Source organism: Gallus gallus, chromosome 3, assembly GCF_016699485.2.
Source record: "Gallus gallus isolate bGalGal1 chromosome 3, bGalGal1.mat.broiler.GRCg7b, whole genome shotgun sequence".
In the NCBI taxonomy this organism is placed as follows: Eukaryota; Metazoa; Chordata; class Aves; order Galliformes; family Phasianidae; genus Gallus; species Gallus gallus.
Window position 1 is genome coordinate 97,261,223 of NC_052534.1, and position 15,614 is coordinate 97,276,836.

The following is a 15,614-nucleotide window of genomic DNA, read 5'->3' on the forward strand; positions in this document are numbered from 1 at the left end:
AATTACCACTCATGGTTCATTCTGCAGATTAGTGCATTCTGCATGTTATTCATTTTAGTCTTTGCCAGGAGGCCTGTAAAAATCTGATGCTTTAGAAGAACATATAATATATTTACTGCAGTACTAAACCAGTGGTTCTGTTTACAAAACTTCCCTACAGTGCAAAGATGAAATTTTGAAGAAGTGCTGAAACTGAAGTGGTGTGAGCTGGATTTTCACTACTGCTGTGTGTGATGTACCATAACTTTCAAATCACATGGACAGATCTTGGTGCCAAATATTCGTCACAGAAACTTTTTGGGCAAGTACAATGCACAGGTCAGCTAGGCAGGCAATTAGCTAATGCACTCAGATTTGTAGGGTAGGTCACACCATATGACTGCCCTGAGGATGATCTCCCTGGGAACATTACAATAAGCAGGCAGGAAGTTTCTAACAATAGACATGACTCTGCTGCATCTTACTGTTTTGTGTAGAAAACACAAGAAAGTGAAATCTGCTCTGTTAAGGTGTCCATCTTGTTTCCAGCTTCAATGTCCAGACTGAGAATCTTCTAAAGCACCTCTAAACACCTATTCTTTCCCACTTTTCTTTTTCCCCAAAAGAAAATCAGCAATTAGCAGAACTCACATCTGTCTCCAAATGACTAATTTCTTTTCTTACAGCCAAAAGAGTTCAAGGGAATGATGAGGGTTTTGCTCATGACTTTAAAAGCTCAGTTCAGTTTCCTAAGAAGATGTCTAGATTGACTGGAGAGGCCCTGAAGAATCTTAGACAACAACATGGGGCTTGCAGCTAAGACAAAAAGCTCTGCAAAAAACACGTGTCCTCCTAGAACAGCAGCTGAAGGCTGGGTAGGATGACATGGAGTTACATGGCTTTAAAGGACTATGCTTAGGTAACGTCTGCCTGATGTTTACCCTGGACCCTCTACTACCGAAGATCTAGGGTTTCCCTAGTTGTATACGATCAGTACTGTGTTAGGTAGCATTTAAACAGGAAACCATGACCCACGGCCTGTGTTTAACACTGAGCAACCGGTGCTGTAGATTGCAGGATACTGAGCACCCCTGAAAAAAACATGGAAATAAACAATTCAAGATATATCAAAATAGTGAAATATCTAAGTGAATTGTGTAAGTGCCTAGCTGTAGAACACTTTGATAATTAGAGGAAATTTGGAAACTATTGTATTCTGAAAATATTATTCTAATTGCTAAGTGTCCATATGCTAAATGTTAATCCTAACATCTTTGGCTCCCATTTCTATATTCAGAGTGATGGGCTGTACTTCGTAGATACCTTTAAGACTTCCTCTGAACTACTCAATGGGAATATGCTTTCTTCCTGCAGGTTGCTCCAAAACTAATGCCACATTTTTATTTCCATGGAAATTACAGCATGTTCAAAGAGCACAATAATGCTATTTGATAGAGCAGAATCTCATCTGCAGAATACTATTTTTCAACACAGTCACCATCATGAGCTCTTCATTTTCACCTGCAATGAACAAGAGCCTGCCTCACTGGTCTCACATCCTCTGTTTAGTCTCTGTAAACATTCAGCAAGCTTCAGTGAATGTCAATGGGTGCCATACTTTCCTCATGGAGGAATTCAATTCTATACCTTTGTTTCATCTGGACTTCCATATCAGATGCCATTTTGCCATCTGACATAGCAACAAAATGTAATGGAATCTTGGTAGGAAGGTTCAACTTCTACTGCTATACCACTAATATCTGCATCTGACATTGTGGGCCAGCTTCATAAAACAAGAGGCATTACTTTCAGAGTAGCCCTCATATATTTATGAGCTGTGCTTTCCTTTTATATGTTTCCAGTCTTTTGTCCTATGAGATCTAATTGATTGATAGTAGCTATCCTCTCCCACAGACATGATAGCTTGTAAGTGGTTTTGATTTTGAGAAACTCTGATACCTGTTCCCACCCTAGAAATTTGCAAGCCTCTGAATCCCAACTGTTTTTCTCTACATTATGCTAACAACAAGATGTAGAAGGAAAATTTTGATGATAATGTATTCATTTATCGTATTGTTTCTTTCATTTGGACTGAGATCAAGAATGAAGAACAGGGAGAAAATAGCAGGACATAAATGATGATATTTTTATTGTTTTGTCAAACTCGAGCCAGATTTCCAAAGGGCTTGTTTTACTAGAATTTGGCTATTTCACTTGTAGTAGCAGAAGTAAATTACTGTTTGCATCTGTTGAATATTTTCAATCATAGTTGCGCATAAAATTTTCAGCTGTTTCAAGTTATCAATAACATGAGCTCCCTGCAAGATATGGACAAGAAAGCTAAATCAGGAGATTTCAAACAGCAACACTTTAAAAGTAAGAGGAGCTGTTGTCCTAATGATAGGTAGATCAGTAGCCAGCGTGGCTCACATTCACCCCACAGCTGTGCCGGGCAGTTACCTAGAACAGTTCTAGTGACAGGGCCCCAAGGGTACCTCCAACCCTGACCCTTCCTGAATAGACTCCTCGAGGTTACCTCCACTCTGCCCATAGCCAAGAACCCCATTTCAGCCCCTGGGGGCCATCAGCCCCTGCCCTAGTGAGGCTGCAGTTGGCCAGTTTCCAGATCTACACAGCTTTGCCCTGACCAGACACAGGTAGAGCTAGGACCATTCATGGGCCCAGATCCCTGCCTAGACTTGGCACATCCTTGTCCCCAGTGAGGTGCCCACTGCTCTGCATCTCCTGCTCCTTGCTGAGATAGTGGATGGACCCTGGTACAGACAGTGCGGGTCTGAGAAAGGCTTATGTGAGCTAGGAGCCAGGATAGGAAGATACTACTCTATTTAGAGGGGATTGACTAGGGTTGTTTCTTCTCCTTATTTTATCAGTCAGCTAAAATGTTCTGTGAGATGAGTGGGACAGCAGCTGTAGTGTGCTACTTTGAAACTGGAGAAATATCCAAAGAAGAGAAGGGCGTAACTGCACAGTCTTGTACAGTGAATTTTTCATGAATACAGTAGGCTTTGCAATGACTGTTCATCCCCGGATCTGCATGTCAGAGCCGGGGAGGTACTCTGTGTTTATGAGCAGATGACATTGACAGGAAGCTGGTGGCTATCTCATCTTTCCTGATACCTCAGGAGCTTGCGTTCCCTTTAAGCCACTCTTAGGAGTAAATGTATTTCTGGCTGAAGGTTTTCCAGGCATGGTATGCTAGTGAAGCAAAGCATCTGGCAGACTTTGGATGTGCACAACTGGGTTTGAAGCCCAGCACCTTGGAGAGACACGTACTCTTCTGTAGAAGTGCTTTTGGTTTTGATGTCTGGAAGACTACTGAGAGCAGCATCTCCTTCCAAAAATATTTCCCTGCTGGAAACGATGGTCCCTTCTGAACTGTAGTTGTCTGATCCTGGTTCTAATGTGCACAGTCCTCCCTGTTACAGTTCTTCCACTCATCATACCATAGGGGTACTGATCATTTCTTTAAGGCAGAGGAACAGTTCCTGCTCTCCTATAACCCTGCCCTATGTCTCTATATCCCAAACAAATGCTTCTAACTTAGCTGTGCCAAAGCATTTTTTTTCTTTCTTTTTCTTTTTCTTGATGTTTTCATTTTTTCTTTCAAAAAAATCATCTGCGTTCTTTTACTACATTCATGGGCAATTTGAAATTACATATGGTCTGAGTTCACTCAGTTGATGCTAAGTTTAGACAAAAAAAGAATCACAAAGTGATGAGCGTGTTACAGAGACATTGGTTCAAGAAAGGTGCTTGCAATTGTCCTTTAAAATGTGATAGATGAGATGCTTTTCTCTTTGGAAGGTGAGAAAAGCAGAATGATATCTTGTAGTTTCTGAGTGAGATCTTAATATGAAGTACAGGCATCAAGGGTGTGGAGCCCAAGATCCACTGTCTCCGCTGATTGAAACAACACGAAGTAGGAACCTAATGGTTAGGCTGAAGTTGGGAGTGAGGGAAGACTATATACCTCTTTGTGTGAAAGACCATTTATGATTCTTTAATGCCCCTCCTTATACATGTTCCAAGAAATACAAAGGGAGATGATGACCCTGTACCTTGGAGATGAGAGCATTCTCTTAGGTGTAAGAATTCTGTTTCTCGTCATTCTGGTGTAAAGGCTGCCTGTGGAACTGTCATATCACTGAAATATTTCCATGCCTTGAAGAAAATATTGGTAGATTCTTGCTGGCAAACAGACTGTAGGACTGTGATCTCTCTTTGACACATTGAAAAGAGTTAAGTATTGCAGCTCTATACAGAGAAGCTAAAGGTGCTTCTGTGTTTCACCAGTTCTGAAGAATGCAGTAGTTTTATCAGAACCTTTCTAGGATTAATGACTTAGTTGCAGGCATCTTAATTTGTTAAAAAAAAATAAAAATCTTTTCAACAGCAATGAGAAAAACACAAAAAGGACTGGATAAAAGTCACAAACAAACAGATTCTTGGGAGCTGATATTAAAAGGAACAAAAAGAGAGAGAGATAATGAATAATTAATGTAATTGTTTTGGAAAAATGTTTCTAAAAATAAACTTGGTATGTGAGGAAGAGACTTACTGTTCTATCTTTTCCTTCTTGACTGCTCAGAGGTAGAGGTACAGGGAAGAGAAGCAAGGAAATGAAAAACTCACAAATGTGCATGTGTATATCTGGAGGGAATCCTTTAAAAATGACTGTAACATCTGTTTAGCTGATCTGTGACATAGCACTCATCTGTGTCATGTGTGAATCCCTCAGACCTAATGCAGTCTTTGTGAGTCAAAAAACAACTAGGAGACGGCAATGCTCCAATGTAAGATCAAGCCCTTTAGTTCAGGTCTAACCTTTCTCACATGCTAAAAAATTGCAGGGAGAAAATACATGACAAACAGCAAGTAAACTACTAACCCCAATGCTCTTCTATGAGTAGTGCTTGGCTCAGACTGAGGTGGTCTCATCACATCTCATTTTGGAAATTTGCTTTCAGCAGACACATTCTCTTTTCCGAAAGCACTATCCTGTTATAGTTGGTTTGTGTAGATTTCTGGCTTTCCTGATGTATCTGAACAATGACAGAGCTAAGAAGGAACAATGTTTTTAACCTCATGAACTTTTGGGCATGCAGAAGTTTCAAGGCTAGGCTGGATGAGGCCCTGTACAGCCTGATCTAGTGCCCGATTTAGTGGTTAGCAAACCTTCCTGAGGCAAGGGGTTGAAACTGAAGGATCTTTGAGGTCCCTTCCAACCCAAGACATTCTATGATTCTAGGATTCTGTGATTCTATGGTAAGTTGTTCATTTAAATACCTGTAGAGTGATTGAACACAGATGTGCATTTTCAGTGTGATGTTCACTCCGTGCATTTTATGTCTAATCCGTGAATGGATTGATTTCTTTGCTTTTCTCTCTACTACACATTAAATTTACATCATCATCTCATACTAGATGTATAAAATCGAATGAGAAAAATTCCAGTCTTTATTAATACCAGGCTATAAGTTAAAATCATTTAAAATCTATTCTATTTTCAGTTGAGTTAGGATACATAGAGAAATTTTTTTCTGTCCTCACAGGATCCACATTAATTAATTGTTCTAATAAAAAGAGTTTTCTGCTCCATGATTTATAACGCAGGATTGCTCAGATTCATGTTTCTGAAAGTATTCCCCTACAGTCTGTGGCCAGAAGGTTAGTTAATAATGTTTTCTGCATCGCTAATGTGTGCTCAGTCTTTTTAGTCAAATACCACAAGATCAGAAATTGGCTTTGTATTTCTAATGGAGCGTGGGGAACAGGAGTTGTTGTTAATCACTGTGCTGAAGGTAAGACAAAACCACAGGGTATAGATTCCTTTAGCTTTGACATAAATATTGGTCATTTTTTAAATTTTGCAATATTGCATAGGGTATGATTTGTCATGTTAAAACATACTGTAAATCTGCCAAACCATGTACTTTGAATCTTTCAGTAGTCAGATCATTCAAAGAAGGCTTCAAGATAAAGGTAAATATTTCCAGGCAACAAGGGAGCTGGAGAGAAGATCTCAGGCTCCAAGAAGAAAGAGACAAGGAAGTATAAGGAAGTCTGTCATGCATGGCTGGGTACTTCAAAGCTTGTTTGCAATTAAGGGCCACTAAACTTCTGAAACACAGAGTTCTTTCATATTACTGGTCAGCACATAATAAATTAACAGTCTGGGTTTGAAAGAATCCTTCATAAAAATTGTTCTTCAAAGCCATTCAGTTAGCTGCAGTGTTTCAATCCATGCTTTAGAGCAAGCATAGAGTCTTCCTTTAGAAAACGTTTGCAAAAGTCTGCATGATGATCTCAAGATGGCTCCAAAATAGCATGTGCAGCTATGTAAATAGCAGTCCTCTATAAAACTTCTGCAGGCCGTTGACATGTAGGGGAGTAACCACAACATCCGGCTTTTGAAACATAAATTAGTTGGGTATTTCAGCTACCTAAGCCCCATGAGTTTTCTGGGTAGTTGACAGAGAGAGATACATTCTCCGAGGTTCCACCCGGAATTCCTAACTTAGTCTTCAGTCTTCAGCCAGCCTCTGAAGAATTTCTTCCTTTATCTACAGAAGAGCTGGATAAATTAGCCCTAATAGCTAGCTAAATTGACCACTTACTGATGGCACCAAAGTGTAAGCACTGAATATCCATTTAAGACAAAGACTTCATATTGTACTCTAATTCACATATTTTCCTATATTGTTTTGTTTTGTTATGTTAGCTGAACTAGAACTAGAAGACCAAGAGTATTTGATTACTCTGTTATAGTTGGCTTTATGTTCCATTTTCAAGCTCTTTATAATACCCATTTGCACAACTGATTCATAATTATTTAGTAAGTTTATTGTACATTGAAGTATGGTATATTACCTTAGAATTCACATATTAATCAAGCATGTCCGTAGTTTTAACGATTCCTACACAACAGTATCTTTTATAACAGCAAGCCGTGGCACTGCTTGTTAACAATTCATTACTAACGTTTTGTAAAATACATTCTCAAATAAGTTATTAATGAACTTAGCTGTACCTAATAATTATTTCGTAAATATTAAAGAGCACATGCATACACATACACGCTCACACACACTTGATATAAAATGATTTAGTGTAGCCAATAATATCTTATCGTGCTCTCATCTGTTAAATTTGTGGTAGTTTTCATGTTTGTAAAAATTTTTTTAAAAAATCTGATTTAGAATATGGCCATTCATTGAAAGTGGCATAGAAACCCACCCATTTTTTTCCTATAAATTGAAACAAATAATTATTGATTTATAGCAAAAATATGTAATTTACTTTGTTGAGTGAAAAGGACCAAATAACATATAACTTATGCTACAGAGAAAAAACAACCAACCAACCAACAAACAAAAAAGCACCAGTATTTCTTACTCATTAGGAGAACCCTTTCATTATTTGGTAACCCAACTTAGCCTCTGATCTTGTGCCTCCTCTGCACAGACTGTAGAATTTGTGATAGAAATACCATTAGTTAACAAAGTGATTGTTCATTATCTGCACCACAATGCATACAGTATTTGAGAGTATCACCTCTGAGTTACTGCCATCTCAGTGCTTTGCAGAATAGGACAAATATTAGTTACATAAAGGTACATAGCCAAGGATCAGATGCTGGGTGATTCACAGGTCAAGCTACTTTCCGACAAACTTTGAAGTAGTCTGACAGACCTTTTCCAGAATTTCTGTAGTACTTGCCAGGTTCTCTACCGCCACAAAGAGAAGGGGGTAGGCAACAGTGGAAAACGAAAGATCAATATTTCATGCTTTCATTTTGAATATGAGGTGCCGTTCCCCATATCCTTCTCAGCCAGAATGTTGTGCAGATTTTAATTCTATAGGTTAGGGAATGGATAAGAAGCAGGAACAGAAGTTGCTCTGTATGTTGTGTGGTGGGAAGTAAGGTCAGACCCAAGTACATTAATATTGAGCTATTTCTCTGTTGCTTTTTTTTTATGTGGTAACCTTTTAGCACTCCGGTCACACAGAGCCATTTTAATTATTTAATACATTATAATATTTTTGAAAATTAAACATTCTATTACATTTCATACAACCCATGTTGCCTATACTGGTAATATGATGAAAGAACAAGGCATCTATTCTTGGATCATGGGGAGGAAAAAAAAAAAAAAAAAAAGCCCAAGCAAAGAGAATTAAAAATGTCATAAAAATTATTAATGGCATTATTAATAGCCAGGTCCTTGTCAAAACACATTATAACACTTCCTTTGGAGACATTAAAATGTATCATGGGGAATGGACAAGATGACCTAATAGATCTTTTCTATCTCTTTTCTCACATAATCACGTCAATCAGCACTAGAGTCATAGTAATTTATACCTCCCATCGCTTCCAGACTAAATTATTGTAATCCAATTCTGTTACATAGATCTAAAAAATTGCAACTACAGCATCACTGTGTTTATTTCACCTGGAGGCACTGTCTGCAGAGCTGCAATAAATGGAGGGAATGCTTTGCCTAATTCTGATGGCAGAAATAGTTGACCTAACCTTGAACTAAGGGTTCAGGGTCAGACTTTCCATAAGATAGACCTATTTTTAGTAGAATTGGCCTCTTTTCCCGGTTGCCAGACACAGAAGACTACACAATGGTTATTTCTCATATTTTCAGCTGTCCTGGATTGATCATCTTTCCTGCATGAAAATAACAAACACATAAAAAACATCTTAAAGTTATAATTAGTAAATACTATGTTTAAGCAAATATAATATTTTGAAATGTATATTTATGTTGCTTCCAATGTATAAATTCATTATTTCAAGCATCAGTATTCTTTTCAAATATTACCTATAATCAGTTTCAGTGCATTTCAATTCACCTTTATTTAAGAATAATTTTAAAAATAATAATGGTCTGTTATGGTGGAATTTGTTCTTTCTTCTCTGTGTTTTAATTAAGAAAGCTAGAACTAAGGATAGGAAGGGTAGGCTTTTGTCAAGTACAAGATCTGTTAATCTTTTACAGTGCACCCATTGGATCTTTTGGTAAGCATATTTTTAACACAGGTAAAATACATCAAGCCATTTGAAAAGTTTACACATTGTACAGATGTTGATAACTTCCTGAAATGTCAACATTTTACAGAGAAAGCAGCTGAATCAGGTCAGAGTAGGTTTTTTTTTTTTTTTTGCTTTTTTTTTTGTTGTTGTTGTTGTTGTTGTTTTTTTTTAGCTAAATAAGATAAATATTGAGCAAAATACAAAGTCAGGTATTTGAGGGCATCTGAAGGTAGATTAATTTTGTGTGGAGCAACTTCTATTCCCATGATTCCAATGTTGGAAAAACAAATCTCTCTCATCATTTTAAAACTTTCCTTACAGGTGACAAAGTTTCTGAAAGTCTATTATGCAAATTGAGAGTTGTTGATTATTTATTTATAGAGTACTTTGCCATGGTAAGAAATATTTGACCTAATGCAGTAGTTGGAGGCAGATATTCTAATTTTCAATTAGTGTGGGCAGAATTATGTCTTCCAGTGTTACCATTAGCAGCTGCAAATGATGATACACTGTTAAAATTCAAAATATTTAATTACAAACTACATTCAAACATTCCTCGTAGAGTTTCGTTATGGCTATGAATCACAATGGCTATGTCTTCTTATCATTTTATAGTGCTAAAAAACCAGCCATGAAAATGTTCTTATCGTCATGGCTAGAAGTATCTATGATCACAGCGGAAACTGCACTCTTCCTAAAACAAACTACGTTTTTGCATTTAGAAAATGAGAAAATAATCTTGTTTGTAATAAACAGAGCTTTTCTTCCACAAAACTGGATTGTTTTGGGCACGGGCGAGTCCTGACAAACATGTTCAACTTCTTGTCAGAATTAAGGTATATGACTGAATATGGATTGCAATAGGGTACAGACTCGTTAGAGGTATAGCTCGTTAAATCACTTTATCATTTTCACTATTTTTACATTTTTTTAGCAAGAAAAATAAATCAAGACATGTTTTCTGTAATTATGCTACCACAATGTTTGGCCCATTTTTCTTGCATACTGTCTTACTTATGAGACTCTACAGAGAAACACGACTAAGTGTCTTGCCTGTAACCTACGGTAGCCATTATGCTGATGATTTCTCTGATCTCTGTAAGAATGGGCCTTGGATAATTGAAAGTACAGAAATTCTACTTAGACTGCATCTTAAAGCAAGATCACTCTGTTCCTTCTTGACTGGTTCAGATGGAGTCAAAAGATAACAGGGGCACAATGGCATGCAAACATATGGAGGTTTAAGCTAGAAATTAGGAGATTTCTGAATATCGCAGCAAACAAACATTTGATGCATTGCAGCTGGATCCTACATTCTGGAGCCTAAAATGTCATTTCTTGAAAAGGAGCTGCCTAAGTACCAAAGAGAGTTGTGGTAGTCTACATTCCAGCAGCTGCCCCACTCAGAGATGCGCTGCTTCACTCAACACTACAAAGGCTCTTGATGCCTCAGCTTAATGCTTAGAAACTAAGCACCAAAGTGCTGCTTCTACTCTGCTGCAGCTCAGGGAGTGTGCACCAACTCTCAGTCCTGAGAAGGTCTCCTGAAACCAGAAATGCTCTGAGCAGATGTAGGGCAGAGATGAGTAGTGCAAAACACATCAGCCAGAGGAAGAATCTGACAGCACTCACAGGAAGAAGTGAGAAGTGGCATATTTGATACACACTGGATCTTCCTGCAGCTGGGGGTGACTGAAATCCACATCTGCTCCACTCTCCTTGATCTAGTTGTCTTGCAGCTCACTTGCAGAGTCCAGGCTTGGACCTCTTGCAATCTCAGAATTGTAATGGAGGGGACAATGGAGGAGGAGCATGATTCTGGTTGGTGCATGCTGCTGGAAAGGAGAAAGAGCTGGGTCCAGTTCCTCTTTTCTGAACTGTTCAAATGTTTTGTATTGGTTTAAAAATAACTTTCAGGAAACAGGAATAAACCCCCCTCACAGTTTTTTAAATCTAATTTTTACAATCTCATAACCCACAAACTGTGTCTGGCACCTAACAGTGCCTGGAATATTTCCCTGGCACCACAAACAGTTAGAATAGAGAGGTTTCTATCCATGGTATTTACCTTCTACAATGGGGTGTCTGTGTCTAACATACCTGACAGGAATGGTCAGAACTCAAACAAGCTCAGAAAGCTGCGTGGGAAAGCAGTGCCATGCTTTATGACCAAATACTGTTGTGCAGAAAGCTCCTTGCTACTCTTTGACTTCCCAGTATACATTCAGCCACCAAGACAGTTTTGGTAGATAGGTGCAAAAATGTGCACCTTTTCCAGGGGTGAGGCAAGCAGCCACGCTCGAAGCTCGAAAACTTTGGTACTTCGGTACAAGTTGCTTCTTGTTCCTTCCCTCCCTCCCTCCCTCCCTCCCTCCCTCCCTCCTTCCTCCCTCCCTCCCTCCCTTCCTCCCTCCTTCCCTCCCTCCCTTCCTTCCTTCCTTCCTTCCTTCCTTCCTTCCTTCCTTCCTTCCTTCCTTCCTTCCTTCCTTCCTTCCTTCCTTCCTCCCTTCCTCCCTTCCTCCCTTCCTCCCTTCCTCCCTTCCTCCCTTCCTTTCTGTGAAATCTGAATATTTCTAGGATTATTCTTATTTCTGATCTATTTCTTTAGTGATGTATGCATGATATGAATATACAGTGACCTGTATGAATTACTCCGTTTAAGAAATTTTACAGAATAGTTAGAAATATAGCTTTACTAAAAATAAATAATTAATAATTTAAAAAATAACCAAAAGCCAGAGGGTTTCCACTTCTAATTGGTTGGAATTTAAAGGTTCTCAGGTGAAGTAAAGAACCAGACAAGAATCCATGAGATTTTCAGAGAGTTCCTGATACTTTATTTCACGGTTGATAAAGATATTAAAACACTTCATTTTGATGCTTAGACCTAAATACTTTTACAAATCCAATCCTTTGGCACTTCCAAATGTGTTGTTTAGTTTCTTTCAACACTTAAAAACACCCGTATTATTTTCATCCAGGTCCCACTTGACATCATTTATTCAGCAAGAAATCAGTCCTGAAATATGATGACTGTTAAAATGAAAACTCTTCCATTTAGTATAACCTGTTTATTGAAAATACTGGTTATTAACTCTAAAGTTATTTTCAGATTCTTATTTCCTGTCTATTTCTCTGAAATATTTCATGAAATGTCTATTTACTTGTATCCTTGAGAAAATAAAAGTTCAATCCTCTCTATTAAATTACCTATACTAATGCTTGGATAATTATAATATTTGAAATACATTTAAAGCTATGTTTTAATAATCAATAGGAAATTAATTTTAAAAAATGCTATCTACTAACTCTGACACTAAGTCAAATTTCTGTACAGCTTTGTTGCTTTTAGGCAATTCTTCACTTGTCCAGTTTAGTATCAGACATAGAAGCTGTATTGAGTCACTGCTCATTTGAGTGTTAAAATTCAATTTACAGTTGCACAGATGTTCTGAGATCCTTTGAATTTAATGAGGATGACTCACACAGATGAGTAAAGTGGATGGACTTTGAGTCCTCTAATGTTTTCTGAGATCAATGCATTCCAGATGGAAATCATTCAGCTCAGTCCATGCTATCATCCTGCACTGCCCATTATATTCTTTGTCCCCTTTGCTTGTCTTTGCTGTCTAAAATAGGTGTATTCTGAAATGACTAGGTTTTAGTGACCATTGTCTGACTTACAGTAATAACATGAATGACATGACATTTCCTACATTATTTCTGCATTCTCCTTCTAGTGCACAGTCCTTGAAAATAAGTTTATTTTAGTTTATTTTTATTTTTGATAGTTTTTTTTTTTTTACATATAGACATCAATGTAATATGCCAGTAATGCTACTTGGATTATTTTCAAGTCTAGCATTAATAGTTGCATTATTTGTAAAGAATAATTGAAGTAAATTTGAATAAATTCTGTTCATGCAGATGAATTTCCACACATTACAAAATATTAGGACAAACACATACAGTCCACACTACTGGTGTAATCTCACATGGATATGTGTGAAATATCACCACACAGTTAGTAATGGTATGCTGCATTACAGTTATGGTAAAGAGCTGAGAAATTCCTTGACAAACGATTATGTGAACAGAGACTGAAAAACTTAGAATTATTTGGAAAGGATACTAGTAAGGGAAAGCAGACTAAAGTGCATCAAATTACATGAAAAATGAATTTTGAAGGAAGTTGGATCAGGACTTCATAGCTACCAAAAAATGGACAGAGAGTGGATGAATTTAGTGTAAACTGTAGAGTGAGTAGAATAGGAAGGGATGCATTTAGGATACAGTTTAACTGTAATCCTTGGAATTTAGTGTCTTGAGATGTTTTTAAGACCAAGAATTTCACAAGTGGTGAAGAACCAAGTATCGAACAAGAATTTTTAGACTTGTAAAAATTATTGCTACCATATATATATATATATATATACATATACATATATATATATATACATTGCTTTAGGGTTTCATCCAAATTTCAACTCTCATGTTGTAGAAGAGATGTGGAAGGATCAGGACCGACTTGCTTTATTCCACATTACTCTAGTACCTTTAAACTTCTGGTGCCTGGTTATTGTCAGAGAGGATCTTGGACTAGATCGGCCTTCGTGTTTGAAAAAGAATAGGAAAATCCAATGCTCGGTTTCATGACAGTCATTTCTGGGTACTGCAAGCAAACTCAGAGCACTTCTTTCATGACAATCTCTCTGCCTCATCCCTCTCTATGGGGATAAATTTCCTTTTCTTGGAGGTACAGAGGTACCTTGACAGCAAAGTTGAGTAGTCCCAGTGCCAGGAGAGGCAGGCAGATACACCTGAGGAATGTACAGCAATCCCCAGAGCAAACAGGAGCATACAGGGAGGAAAGGGGAGAGTGAGAAGTGAGGACCCCCATGGATATCTTTTGCTGCCTCTTCTGTCTTGATACACTCTTCTGTCTTAAGTGTCCTTATTTCAAGCATAAAGGTGTTTGTTAAGTAGAGAGAAAGCAATTTCTTTGAAACTGGATATAACCTTGGAAAACAGTTCCATTATGATCATACTCTCAAAAAGCAGTTTGTATTTCATTCCCATTTTGGCAGGGGTATCATGTGTTCCCTAGAAGAATTTGTTGTCTGGTATATTCAAAGAGACATAAAGTAAGCTGAAATCATGCCAGACTAAGACCAAACATGGTAATACCAATAACCCAAATGAAGATAATTCTATTTATTAGCATCTGCTCAGAAAGGATTCACTGAGGGACGCCTTCATAGCATATGGATTAAGGTCCCCTATTCCTATCTACAGCTTTGCATTACCAGCATTTATTGCCGAGTCTTATTTTTGCATCTTTCATTCTGGCTGGCGTTCAAGGTAATCTAAAAATAAATTTTATCTGGCTGTATTTCAGGTTCAGGTAGATGAAGGATTTATTGATATTCCAGTTTGTGCCACAACTTATTGTCACTGTGATGTGATGAGTATATGTGTGTGAGAGAGAATGACAGAGAAAAAGAGAGAGATTTTTCCACCATTTTACATATGCGGAGAAAACCTTGCTTCTTTTTCTTTTCAGAGTCCCTGATGACCTGGCTTTCTCATTGTGGCTTCAGTGCAAGTGAGTATTTTAGAGAAACCTTGCTTCCAGCCAGCTGAATGTGCACTCAGATTTTGAGTAGAATGTTTTGTCAAAAGGGTAAGACACCTTTGAAGAGTGCAGAAATGGACAGAATGTGCCTGCAAAGGATGTGGTGAACTTTGATTTTTTTAAATGATATGGGATAGTTGGACCCAACATTCTGAACTGAGGAAGAAACAAAATTGTCTCCTCTGTGGGTCAAAACTGTTGTGAAAGATGTTTATACTGGTAGGAGGCTCTTCAAGTGAGCCTGTTGGTTGTCTAGGAACCCAGAATCCTTGTTGGTCTTAGATGCATGGAAGCATGCTCTTCCAGCAGTGCTCCTCCTCTTCCTCCTGTAGCAAGGAAGTAGAATACACACCCCAGTACAACCTGCGCTGCTCCTGAGACTATATCCTGCTCTCCATGAGCACTCTCATGCCAAAGTGCAACCCTGCACTTGGCCCAAATCTGGCTTTATACTCAATGTCATGACTGTTTTAACCAGGTGCATTAGAATAATGAATGCTGAGCCTCATTAAAATACTGATGTTAAATATGCTGGTCCTATTACCCACCATGGTGTTCTACACGATGGAGCTAAACAGAAGTCTGCATTGTTGTACTGCTTAGTTTAGGGTATAACAAAAAGATGCAGATAAAATAACTAGATACACACTACTAAGAAAGCTGGTAAATTTTACCTGTAGTCCAAAATCCAGTTTATGAATTTCAATTAATGGCTGGTCTATTATTAATTCTATTTATACTCACTAAGTAAATAAATAAATAAATAGATAGATAGATAGATAAATAAATAAAAACTTTATTAAAAAGGGGAGAAGAAACCTGCTTTTCTTTTTATTCTTTTTTCTCTATATTTATTTATTTATATTTTATTTTTGTGCCACAGAATTTTTATGGTATAAGCAATCCCTTTTACTTTTCCCAGTGAGACCAAAT

The 15,614-nt window shown here is 37.7% G+C and overlaps 1 long non-coding RNA gene across 2 annotated transcripts in view; it reads left to right on the forward strand.

Moving 5' to 3' along the window:
- Nucleotides 1-15,614, forward strand: part of LOC101751426 — a 97,821-nt gene that overhangs the window by 69,162 nt on the left and 13,045 nt on the right. For both annotated transcript variants that reach the window (XR_001463421.4, XR_005858667.2), the window contains exon 2: nt 14,610-14,651. This is a non-coding gene — a long non-coding RNA (uncharacterized LOC101751426). The remainder of the gene's footprint in view (nt 1-14,609; nt 14,652-15,614) is intronic.